This window comes from Acinonyx jubatus, chromosome D1 (genome assembly GCF_027475565.1).
Source record: "Acinonyx jubatus isolate Ajub_Pintada_27869175 chromosome D1, VMU_Ajub_asm_v1.0, whole genome shotgun sequence".
Lineage (NCBI taxonomy): Eukaryota > Metazoa > Chordata > Mammalia > Carnivora > Felidae > Acinonyx > Acinonyx jubatus.
This window is the reverse complement of record NC_069390.1, coordinates 34,079,386-34,093,279: the sequence shown is the minus strand read 5'-3', so window position 1 is coordinate 34,093,279 and position 13,894 is coordinate 34,079,386. Positions and strand designations below refer to the sequence as shown.

The following is a 13,894-nucleotide window of genomic DNA, read 5'->3' as shown; positions in this document are numbered from 1 at the left end:
ACAATAAATGGAGATCTTGTCTCATCACTCCTTCTCCCTCCCTACTAATAACTGATTTCCTTTTGGAGGGTGGTCTCCTCCTCACATGATATAGAATGGAATACCCCACACATAGTTCACATGTATCATGTCCATGGACATGTATCACATGTCCAGCCCTACTCAACATATGGACTCAAGATATGGGAGTCTCCCTTCATAGAATTTAAATCTTGAAGTAAGCATAAAGTGAATAAAAATGACTGAGTACATGCATTTCAGTAGGGTTCTCTGCTACAAAACCACTCTTCCCCACATGATCCCTAACCTATGGGGTTGCTTTTTTCTATTCCACTCCAGGAATTATTTTCCTTTCATTTTGTCTTTGATGTGGTGAGCTTCCAATGTCCTGTCAGAAAGCAACCTGTGTGTTAAGTTTTCTAAAGTCACTATTTTATGTTTGAAACCAGACAGGGATAGATGAAACTAGTAATTAAAAGTTGAGAAATTAGCACAAGTGGTGGAATAAAGATTACAACAGAAACCAACAGGAAAGATAACTGTCCCAGTCAGGAAGCTCAGAGAGTAATAGAACCTCACTGAGATGGATGGATGGTTTGCCCACTTAAAAATATTTGCTACTCATAAGAGAGTACTCAAATAGATAAAATCAAAAATGAAAGGGACGTAACAACTGACACCACAGAATTACACAGGTTTATAGAGACTATGATGAAAACTGTTTGTCGACAATTGGAAAACCTAGTAGAAACTATAAAGATACACTCTTCCAAGACTGAATCAGGAAGATAGAGTAAATCTAAACAGAGAAATTACTAGTAATAAAATTGAATTGGCAATCAAAAAAACACCTCCTAACAAAAGAAGTCTAGGGCCAAATGGCATCACAGGTGAAATCTACCAAACGTTTAAGAAGAGTTAATACTTATCCTTTCAAAAAATAGAAGAGAAAGGGAAACTTCTAAATACATTCTATGGGACCAGCATTATTCTGATACCAAAATCAGAGAAAGACCCTGAAATAAAAAGAAAAATTATAGCCCAATATTTTTGATGAACATCAATGTTCTAATCCACAACAAAATATTAGCAAACTAAATTCAACAATGCATTGAAAAATCATTCACTATGATCAAGTGTGATTTATTCTTGGGGTGCAAGAATGGTTCAATATCTACAGAAAAATCAATGTAATATGTTAAAATTAAGGATAAAAATGATCATCTCAGAAAATCATGCAGAAAAAGCTTTTGACAAAATTCAACATCCATTACTGATAAAACTCTCAATAAAGTAGATTAGTGGAAACATACCTCAACAGATTAAAGACCATGTGTGAAAAACACACACAGTTAACAAACTCAATGGTGAAAAGCTGAAAATTTTTCCTCTAAGATCAGGAACAAGACAAGCATGCCCATTCTCAACACTTTTCTTTCAACATTGTACTGAAAGTCCTAGCTGCAGCATCCAGAAACTTTTTAGGTAAATGCTCTAAGAAAAGGGAGCTCAGAAACCTATAGTTAGGAAGAAACCTGTCTAAAGTTTGGTCCAGGCCAGGGTAGCATTTAGTCCAGGCCAGGTGTGTCACTTCCCCACCTCTCTCTCTCTCTCTCTCTCTCTCTCTCTCTCTCTCTCTCATACACACACACATAAACAAACAAACAAACAAACATTAAAAAATAATGTTCGAAAGAAAAACAAAACTAAAAATAATGTTTAGAAGTACACATGTGTCTGATAAATTCATGCACAAAAATTGAGAATACTAAATAGATAATTTAGGACAGTGGTCATTCTGTGCTCTGTGAATGAAAATGAATCCAAAGTTAACTTTAGCAAGCCTAATAATATTCTTGTTTTTAAGTAATTCACATTTTTGTGTGTTTGTTTTATTATTAGGTTTCAAAGTTGCATGTATCTTTACATTAGAAAATACTACATAAAGTATTACATAATTGAACTTTAACTTTAGTTTAACTTTTAGTTTAACTTTAAACTTTGAGTTAAACTCAAAATAAACCAACTTATATAAAAATTCTTATACATTAAACAGTGCCATTACATTTACTGAAATGACTTATTCAGGTATTAATACTAACTACTATTACTCCTATTTTGCATAAGAGGAAATGGAGACTTAAAGGAGTATTTTACCTAAGGTCACACAGCTAGTGTCTTGGTTTGAATCCAGATTAAGTCTGACTTTTGTGTCTGCTATCATTTAATCCTATTTATTAAACTGAATAAGCTATCATTTTGTGTGGTAATATAATTGTTTTTATAAAAAAATATTTAAATATGTTTATATACACATATGAGGATACATAAGAAAGGAAATAATTTCTAGGTAGGTAGGATTATAGGAGTTTTTATGGTCTTTTGGATATATTTTTGCTACTTTCTTTTACTTCTGTAATGGTATTGACAATTTCTTTGTAATGGAAAAATACGTACATTAACCCTTCTGAAAATTTGTGTTTAAGTGAGAAATTTATTCTTTGGGGAAGTCTTACGAAATGCCATAAAGGAGACATGAATCTAGAAACTAAGTGTTATCTTAAAAGATACATGGGACTTTGACCTGAGGAAAAAAAGAGTTGAGGAAGAGCAATGAATCTTACATAATATAAAAATGGAAGGACAGAACAGATGGAGGCTGATGGGAGTGAAAAGTAGCATATGTATAGTACTAGAGAGAAAGCTTCAATTGTGGAGAGCTATGGTTATATCAAGATATTGATGGGTTTGGTCTGCGGGAAGAGGAATTTAGACTATTAGGTAATGGAGAAGAAAAGTTGGTATCTAAATAGTAAAAGTACTACTTACAAAGGTAAGTTATCACCATAGTCTCAGACATAATTATTCATAAAGTTTCTATTTGCAACTCCTGTCATTACCAAACAATTCTGTTAAAATTTAAATGTTTTAAATGTTTCTAAACGCCATTGCTAACGTGCCTAAAGATGTAATAAGTTATGAGGTAAAGTAATGTAAATAATATAATATATTATGTATTCAAGAAGAGAATGACCCTACATTAATCATGAGAAATAGAATATTAATGTTTCCAAACAATTTCGAAGATGAATATTTCTGTAGTAAACTAAATTACTAATTCCTACATAATTAATAGACATTTGTTAATGTTTCAATATGAAATAAATCCTTGTTTACATCAGAACAAGTATGAGAAATTATTCTTAAATGCATAGCTTGTAACTAAATTGTTTCTAATATTAAAATTCTTTAAATAATGCACAGATTTTTAACATATGAATATGTATTTGGCTGATAAGCAGAAAGAGGCTCAACTACAGTCAGCATTGGAAGAAGGATCAAATAAGTGTGTTTAAAAACTGGAAAAAAAAACAGTTTACTTGCAGGGAAAGTATTTTAGCTACTTAAAGGTGTGAACTAATACAGTTTTCTTTGGGGTGGGGAGTGGGATAAAGGGCAGAGCAACCTTAATTATTGCTGAAGAGTTCTTAGTGTGCTAGAAAAATCTAGCCACGTTATATACATTGCATCATAACAATTCCTAACGTTATCACAAATTTAAGGTAAGGAGATTAGATCAGAGAAGTTAAGTTACATAGCAAGTAAATGAGAGTGGCCACTGTAATGTCCACTTTCTTTACCCCTGGCCATACTGAATGTCAACGATAAGTGTTGAAAAATTGGAAAGAAAAGAATCAATATCTTACATGCAAAGTGTTCTCCTCTTCCTCCTCCTCCTCCTCCTCCTCCTCCTCGGCCTCCTCTCCTCTCCTCTCCTCTCCTCTCCTCTCCTCACCCATCCCCTCCTCTCCCCTCCCCTCCCTTCCTCTCCTTTCCTCTCCTGTCTCCTCCCCTCCCTTCTGCCTCCATCACCTCCTCTCCTCTCTTCCCCTTCTCCTTCTCCCTCTTCTCCTCCTCCTCCTTTTTCTGATTTTTAATTACCTGCATCACTCCAAATAAAACTTCCAGGAAGTCCTGTATCAGTTAATCTTCACAGGAAAATTACCTAAACTTTAGTCAATCAATCCAAATGCCTAATCTAAAACTACCCTCTTAAAATGTTAACTTTATTCACTTTTGTGTTATTTTAGGAGAAATTCCAGAGAAACTGGAATTCATTGTCAATAATGTTTGTTCAGAGACAGTTTCCTGGTAATTTTCAGATTAACAGTCTACATGCAACTATGTGAATGTTTTCATATATATAATATATATTATATATATAATATATATAATAATATACATATATATATTCATAAATTTATTGTTTTCCTACACACATATACATGCATATATTCTCTCATATGTATATATGCATATATACATATGTATATGAGGGAATACTGTATAACTCTAAGCGAATAAAGCAGGATGGACTTGATCCATTTAGAGGTTGGTTGGAGAGGTTTCCCTGAAGACATGACATTGAAAGTGAGGCCTAAAATATGAGTGGTGATACTAGGTGAAGAGGGCCAGAAACAGACTTCCAGGAAGAGAAACTAGAATCTGCAAGACTGAGGAAGGAAGGATCTGGAAGTCTTTAAAAAACTAAAAGAAGGCCCATATATCTGTAGAAAGAAGTACAGGATCTAGTTGGAGAGGATCAACGTCCATCATTGATCATCTGTCTTTTTGTCTATCTCCATTTTTACACTAGCTTCTGCCTCTGCAGTCTCCCAATTAAATTGAAACAGCTTAAGACTGGTCTCCAAGCTCCTAGCTCCACCAACCAGTCTTCCTCGTACTTGCTCCACTCCTGACAACAAAAGAAACAACTGCCATAGGTTCTTTTTGGCAAAGTGGCATTTAACAGTTTTCTGAGTAACTTTAAGAAAGCAACTTAGTATTAATTTAGGGAATTTCAAGAAGTACTTTTGGATGCATATAAATTTCCACTCACCAGGCATGGTTCTTGTTTTCAAAGTGTTCTGTGTAAAACAGTTTCCAAGATGTATTTTCTATTGAAAGAAATTATTATTATAAAACTTTTATAAATAATAATAAAGAGTCAGAGATGTGAGGTGAGTTTCAAAAGAGTATACACCTGGGAAGAAGAATTGGAGTTCAGGCCAAGGAATTCTTAGTTTCAATCTAATGTGTGTGTGTGTGTGTGTGTGTGTGTGTGTGTGTGTGTGTGTTTCCAAGAAAACATTTTGTTGCTAATTTGCAAAAGCTTCATAAATACATCAGCAAGCTTAACAATATTTCAGAATAAAATAGTTTATAAGTCCTCATATAGATGGTATTAAAATTTTTGAAAATAGTTGGATAATACACTCAAAGTGAAGTTTTTATTTCAAGAACAGTAAGCCAGGCATAGAGTTTTCATTTCAAGAATAATAAATCTGTTTCATATTTTATGTTGTATAGAGAGTAAAGTCTGGGACAAAAAAATTAGTAGTTATTAAAGAAAGACATAAAAAAATTATTTACTCAAGGGATCCTAATATATCCTAGTGATGTTCAAGGCTTCAAAAGTATCCACATATTCACACTTTTCCTAAAAATTAATATGTATGGGAGAAAAACTGAGAGGTTGAAACATAATGTTTATGAGTGATTAAATGTTGAATAAAAGATGTTTGAAAATAGCAGAATTCATATGTCACTATAACACCCTGAACACAATTCTTGAAGTGATAACACGAAGAAAACTTTTACCAAGAATAATATAACAAAGACACATATTTCTGCAATAAAACTGATTATTAAGTGAATAAAAATCATAGCTTTGTTCTAATACATCGTATTGAGCTTCAACAAATGTGGTACCTGAAAATAGGAATAACTGGAAATTCTCACAGAAAATTTTGTTAAACAGAAATGATGAAGTAGCATAGTTTATAACACAGTGGTAAAGGGAAGGATAGACTTTTCTTAAAAAGTCTTTTAAAATAAAAAGGCTCAAAAAATTGTTTAGACAGTATTAAATAAAGTAGAAGGGGCTAATGAGTTTGTTAATTTTCCTCCAAAATAAAGTTCTTTCTTTTTACCACTCTTTTTGTATACACCATATTAAGCCTACTTTGCTTTTAGATTATTTATTCACGTATACATAAAAATACACAAGTGATGAGGAAATACACTGGATTCTCAAAAAGTTCTAGAACTTTGCCCATGCCATTACTGCAGTGTAAATATGGCGGTTACTACTGCTGGCATCTTTATATAATCAAAAATGCAATGAGGCTTTAAATAATGTAGAAAAACAAATTGCAGGATGAAAAACCCTGAAGACTTGTAAAGCATAAGCTTGTTAACATGTAAAATGTATCACATTGGGTCAAATGAAGGTGCCATTCTGAATATATTTCTGCCTCTTACAGTGGTCCCAAGAAACTTCAAAAATTAGCTTAGGAAAACCTATAATGTCAGCTTTAAATGTGTGCCTGACAAAATCCTGAACTCAATAACGCAGTGGTGAATCAATCATTCCACAAACAATTATTGATTACACACTATGTGTTTTTAAGTCACTATATTCAATGATATGGATTAAAGAGGATAGATTAGGAAGGAAAAAGAACTTAACAGATGAACTAAACAGTTTTTTTTTTCCTTTAAGAAACTAATTTAGTAGGAGTGGATGTCAGGCTTGTTTCTATAATGCTACTTGAATTTTTATAAAAATAGAAAAAATGGAAAAAACTAGAATTAGGGAATTTCCTAAACTAATTATAATATAGCATTGTGAAAATATGATATGGAATTTTTAAAAGTATGCCTAAAATAAATTTTATTAAAATATGATTTATTTCCTACCAAATGCTAGCTAGTTGTATGATTTCTGCAAATTACTTAATTTCTCTGTGCTTCAGTTTACACATGAGAAAAATGAAGATAATAGTAGTTTCTACTCTACATAAGTTTTGAGAGGACTAATTCAGTTCCTGTGGGTAGTATATTTATTGTATAGCATATACTAAGCAATCGGTAAATATCATCTTTTTTATATTACTCATAATCTTGTAAAAATTTCTATGACAAGTATTACTTTTATAATATGAAGAAAAATATTCAAATTTTATGTTTTTGAATGGTTTTACATTTTATGAGCAGACACATAAAACAAATATTGTTACTGTAAAATAAATGTTAAAAATATTGAATGTGTCTTAAAGAAATGGGAAAATAAGCCTAAAAGTTTAAGGAGTAGTAACTATGCATTTTCACCAACTATAAGGTTGAAATTTAAAATTTATTCTCCATTTGAACCAACAAAATATTACAGATGTTAAGAAGCTGGGTAAGGTCTGATTTTTACATGATTCAAATAATACAAGGAGTCATCGGTCTGACTTTCTCAGTATTGTTGATTTGGAATTTTAATGGACCATTGCTGGGACTAGACAACTTGGACAAGAGGGTTGAGGAAGAAGTGAAAACAGATGCTCAGTGGTTAGGAATTTTATCCCAATTGTAAATAATGGCTCTAGCTGTTAGACCAGTATGTATGGTATTTAGTGGGTGTGGCAAGTTTAGAAATGTTTGGGTGGCAAGTGTGTGAGAAAGTTCCAGAGAAAGGAAATTAAGCAGGCAGGTAGGCCATAGCATTACAGGCAGCAGGAAATAGTGTAAGTCAGTGATCATCACTGTCATTTTGAGTATCTGATTATTGGGGGTAGGGTGAGATAGAATATAAGGAAGAAGGATGTTGTATTTTCCCTAGGGAGAGACTAGAAAAGAGGTATACAGGTTTTCGTGAATGTTCAGGAAAGCAGATGGACATCAAATAATAAACCCGAATTCTGATAAGAATGTCAAATACCAATCTACAAAAATGAGGAAACATTTGGTACTACAGATGGTCAAAACTGTAGGAAGAGAGCTGGTAGGGAATCCTGCTCCTAGTGACTGAACAGAGGCATCCAGTGAAAATCCCAGTTATGTAGGTCTTTTGGCATCAAGGGCCCATAGTTGATGAGAAGGAGGATCATGATACACATTCTGAATTTATCAGGTTTCATTCAGAAAGAGAATGGGTCAATATCTAAAAGTGATACCCAATGGAAAACCTATTAGCCATGGGAGCTGGAAGAGACGAAGTGGAAGAAAGATAGTCAGATATTCAATGACTTCACCGACTCCATTCTGTGTTATGGTCAAGATCGAGACCATAAGTAAAGAATAATAAATTGGTTGCGAAGTTACAGTATAACTGTAATATGGTTGAATACGGTAGGGTTATCTCTGTCCCTGAGAAGGCACTTCATTTTTATATTTTGTTTATTTTTACATGTTGTCTTAAATTAAAAACTTGAATATTTATATATGCAAATATAGAAGAAATGGGCAGCATTGCAAGCTCACATTTCTCATGAATAACCGAAGTCTAGTTTTAAAGGACTATCTAAACTCTTACAATAATGGAATTGAAATTTAGAGAATAAACATGGCTAATGACCAAATGTAACAGCATATTTTTCATATGAAAATTCATGGCTACCATTAAAATGAATATGATTCTTTGATAGAATGTCTTTATGAATGGGGTAAACCCAATGAGAAAGAAGCAGCCTCTTGTATGCCAGAAGCTAACCATTATAAGACTATTTCCTCTTTCATTCATTCAATTATTTAATCACTTTTTTTCACTCATCAAATATTCATTGATCTTTAATTTGTACCATAGTACATAGTAGTATATAAATTATAGTACATAGTACATTGTACTATGTTTCTTGATAAAAATTAATGACACTAAAATAACTAAGATATAGGTTAGCCTCAAAGAGTTTGCTATTCTGATGAATCTATCAGCTATAACGTATTTACATACAACAGCATCATTGTTTAATCTCAGAAGAGTCAATCATTCCAAACATTGGTGTGAAATAGGGAGATAGGTTCAATTCATACACTATTAGTACCAACAATGTGCAGCTAATATTAATTGTCTATTGTTGGGGGTATTCTCAATAGAATATTCACTCAATCCTCCCTATACAAAGTAGGTTCTTTTATCTCACCCACTTTAGAAATAGAAACAGAGACTTAAATATGTCATGGAGTCATCTCAAAGGCCAAACCACAAGTAAACTTCAGTGAAGAGACTTAAAGTTAGATAATAACTGGGGCGCCTGGGGTTGCTCAGCCAGTTAAGTGTCCAATTCTTGATTTCAGCTCAGGTCATGATCTCACAGTCTGTGAGATTGAGTCCTGTGTCGGGCTCTGCACTGACAGCACAGAGCCTGCTTGGGATTCTCTCTCCCTCTCTCTCTGCCCCTCCCCTGCTCATGTGTGTACACACATGCTCTCTCTTTCTCTCTCTCAAAATAAATAAATATTGTAAAATAAGCAAATAAAGTTAGATAATTCCCAAACTCTTAGTCTTATCTACCTTGAATTAAAAAAAAATAGTTTATGTTAGCAAAGTTAGGGAAAGTTAGCATGTAGACATTTGTGAAATTGAACACTATTAAATAATGATCTTGGAAAAAGTTTCTCATATACTTAATATAATTCAAATAATATTTGAATGAGAAATATTGACAAAATATTATAACACAAGATATAGACTGAAATACCCTAAAAAGGCTCATTGTGACAGTGACTATGAAGATCAAAAGGATAGGTGTATGTGGGAGTCGGAGCTCAGATAGATACTTTCACTGTGTGAACTACAGAGGGCATTTCCTTGGGTTGGATTCTTAAATCTTTAAATCAAATGCATGGAAAATTCATTAGAAAGGTAAAGCACTTAGTGACAGACCTCTCAACTGTTTTCTAAACTAAGTAAAAGAACAAATAGCATTTTTCAAAGACTCATTTGGGAAATTCTAATATCTAATGAGATACAGTGGTATCATGAACCCTTCTGCACATATTTAAAAGGAAATTAAACGCCAAGGAAGTTTAATTAATATTTCTAAGTTTTATTAAAATGTTTGTATCAAAGGTTCTATCAAATTAAGAAGTACAACTATTAATATTCTGAAAAATGCATATTTTAGATTTACTACCCAAAAGTTAGAGGTCTTAGATTTAAGAATGTTTGATGCCTCATAACATGTGGGCTGCTGATCAGTAGGCCAGTGGATCACATTTATAAAAATTTAACTGCTAGTGGCATTTACAAAAAGTTAAAAAAAAAATCATAACATATCCTTTTCCACTGAGGGCCAAAGGAAATCATTTAACTCATGTGTCTCATGCCTCTTTTTGGTATAAATCTTGGCATGAACAAGTGAATGAGCTGAACTATCTTGTTTGTTTAGAATCAGTTTAGCATTCCTTCACACTCTCTCACCCCCAAAGAAATTTGATCCAAAATTCCAGATGTTTAATACATAAAGACAAAGCTTTGTATAAATATAAAGCTTTACATATATACACATACACGCTCTTTTAAATTTCAAAAAAGTTTCTTGTAACCCTATAACTGTTCCATGTCATGCGTTAGATATTGAAAAGCATATGGATATGCTTTTAACAGAAACTGCCTTTGCTTATAACTGACTGAGGAGGGCGATTATTTGAACAATAAACTGTACTAGTTCTTAGTCCTACGTAAAGTAGGTGGGCGTCATCCAGTCAGTTATAAAGGCCTTCATAGAACAGAAGGCTGACCCTCTCCTAAGCAAAAGATAATTCTCCTGTGTGATGGCCTTGAAACTAGAATATCATCTCTTCCTAATTGTATAGCAGCCTCTGGCCTTTGTACCTGAACTACAGTATCACCACCACAGATTTTGCATTTACCAGCCTCTATAAATGAATGAGCTAATTCCATACAATAAAGAGAATATATTTTATATAAAACAAATATATATTTATAAATGCATGATCTATAAAGATATTGCATATTGTATAAAATAAATACACATATTATATAACACACACACACAAACACACACACACACACACACACACACCTTATTGATTCCATTTCTCTGGAGAACCCTAACTAATACATGATTAATTTTAAAAGGACACAAATAGCAGTGTGGAGGGCAAGACTGAACTAAGACAAGCATTCAGAAGCAAAAAGAACAGGAGGAGGCAGAGCACTAAGCCATATGATTGTTGATCTGAACATGAGCTCAATCTGAGGTGACTGCAATGGAAAGCAAGAATACCAAAAAAATGCAGCATGACCTTGATTATCAAAGCATTTTTCCTTTTATGTAAGAAGAAAGCCCCTTAAATCTGTTCATGACAATGAAAAAACATTAAAAAAAGACAATGTTCTCATTCTTGGATTATAAGTGGTTGTTCTTTTTAATCTCAGTGGTGTTTTACTCTTCTAAGAATTTCTGAATTCAGAAGAAAAAGAATGAAGTTCCCAGGATCCTTTAACTAGATTTCTACAGCTGCCAAGTGAGAGTGTTTAGGAAGTTGGTTCTAATCAAAGTTGGGCAGGCATCTTCCTCTAAAGTATGGCCGGATAGACACTGCTGGATTTAAAGATGTTTCTTGTTTATTTCTCCATCTTTCACTATTCTAAAGCTATTTTGGCAGCCTGGAGCTGATGGAGAAACCCCTTTGCCAGGTGGAACTCCAGTGAAGAAGCCTGACTTTGGAATGGAAGACTCAGCTATCTAGCTAATGACTTTGGATTTGAGTATCATTTTTCACAAGGAAAATAAAAACTTATTATATATGCATATTTTTTATCCTTCTGAGATATTAGCCCTTTAACCCAGGGCCTCCATCTTTATTATGTGAATAATAATGATGAATAAGTAGCATGGACTGATTTCTCATCACACTTTGCACATATTGTCACCTAGGATGAACTTGACACTGCAATTCTGATAGTTTACAAGGATGTCACTTCTGTTTTCTGGAACAGGAGAGAATAGCTTTTCTTTCACCTGCTCTTATTGCACTGTTTACATCTCTTCTGTGCTCTACTCTGGAACTAATGGCCAGCACACTTCTGCCTTCAAAAGCCTAATTGAAGGTCTACAGATAAACTGGGGAGAGGGAAGAAGACATGGTAGATGGAACTGTAAGAAAAAAGGCATTTTCTACTTTCCAGTGGCCTGGAGTATTATTAACTGTACCATAGAAGGTACATCTAGATTTTCTATGAACATCTTTCGGGAGATAAATGGTATTTTCAAAATCAGGCTAGGGATGGTAAAAATCTTTTTGGCCTAGAAATAACCCAGGGAAAATGATGGCAATAACTATAAACATAATGCAATTTCATTTTCCTTAGAAGAAGAATGAATATTAAAAAGGTTATGGCTGGATATTTTTATAATGAATCCTTTCCAGAACAGTGGGTATAAAGAACTGAAACGAGGTGAAAAGATGCTAAAGAGGCATTTAGTTCACACCTCTCTATTTCTAGTGAGGACTGACTGCATTGCAATCATTTAAGCCAACTGCTGATATATACACTTATAAAACTGAGAGGAAGAGAAGAGAAAAAAGTCTGTTGGACTTACTGATGTCTTTTAATTGGCTTTACCTGACCGAAAAGATTTGACTTGGGATGTGTCTAAGCCAATTTGGTTATAACAACCTTGGAGGACATAGGGGGATTAGTGGACAACAAACTAGAGAATCCCAAAAGAATTTTTTTAATAGTTACCTATTTATTTTGAGAGAGAGGGAGAGTGAGCATGGGGGAGGGGTATGGAGAGACACAGAGAGAGAGAGAGAATCCCAAGCAGACTCTGCACTGTCAGCCCAGAGCCCAACACAGAACTCAATCTCACAAACCTTGAGAACATGACCTGAGCCAAGATCAAGAGTTGGATGCTTAACTCACTGAGCCACTTAGGTCCGCAACTGACTTTGTGCTTTTCAAAGGCACAGAATCACACCTTTCTTCAATATTTTATGGGAACTGACACTTACCAAGTACAGAATAGACGTTTGTTGGAGATAAATAAGTTATGATGTGGATTTTATCCAGAATGAGGAATTATTGAGTACAAAGGAGAGAAGCAGATGACATGTTATTTGTTGTTCATTTATTTCCTAAGGGTGCTTACATATTTTAATGGGACTTTATGACATCTTGAGGAAGTAAGATTCTCTACTCTTTTCAATATTATATTTCCTTGTTCAGATATCTCATCAAAATATTTGAACTTTGTTTAACCTACACCACTCTTTCTGCAACTTAAGCCTATTCCTTCTGTTTTATTCTTCTAGAACATAAAATATTTACCAGCAAGCATGAACAAAGAAGGAGGAGGAGGAAGAGTGGGAGGGGAAGGTTAAAAAAAGAAAGTAGAGGAGGGGGAGATGAGACGGTGGATGGTTAATTTTCTGTGTCAGTCTGACTGGGCTAAAGGATACTCTGATAGTTGGTTAAACTTTATTTCTGGGTGGGGGTTTCCAGAAGAAATTAACATCGAATTGATGGACTGAGTAAAGAAGATGGCCTTCAGCAATGTATATCATCCAGTCTATTTAGAGCCTGAAGAAAACAAAAAGGTAAAAAGGTAAATTTGCTCTTTCACCTGCAACATTCATCTTCTGCCCTTGGATATCAGTGGTCTTCATCCTGGAGCCTTCGACCTCAGACTTGAACTTAAACCATCAGCTCCCCCTGGCTCTCGGACCTGCTTACTTGGACTGGACTGAATTATACCACCAATTTTCCTTATTCTCTAGTTTACAGATAGCAGATTTTGAGACATCTCAGCCTCCACAATCATGTGAGCCAATTCCTATTATAAATCTCCTACTTCCTGTCTGTCGGCCTGTCTGTCTGTCTCTCTCTCTCAGGGTTCTTTTTCTCTGGAGAACCCTGACTAAGGTAGAGTGAAACAGGAGAAGGAGAAGGAGGAGGAAAAAGAAGAAGAGGAGGAGAAGGAGGAGGAGGAAGAAGAAGAAGAAGAAGAAGAAGAAGAAGAAGAAGAAGAAGAAGAAGCAGCAGCAGCAGCTTACTTGATTTGTAGAAGAGTATTTCTTTGATATGTTCTCCAGG

At 34.2% G+C, this 13,894-nt stretch overlaps 1 pseudogene; it reads left to right on the top strand.

Moving 5' to 3' along the window:
* Positions 1 to 2,784: 2,784 nt before the first annotated feature.
* Positions 2,785 to 13,894, top strand: part of LOC106977254 (NEDD8-activating enzyme E1 regulatory subunit-like) — a 66,331-nt pseudogene continuing 55,221 nt past the window's right edge.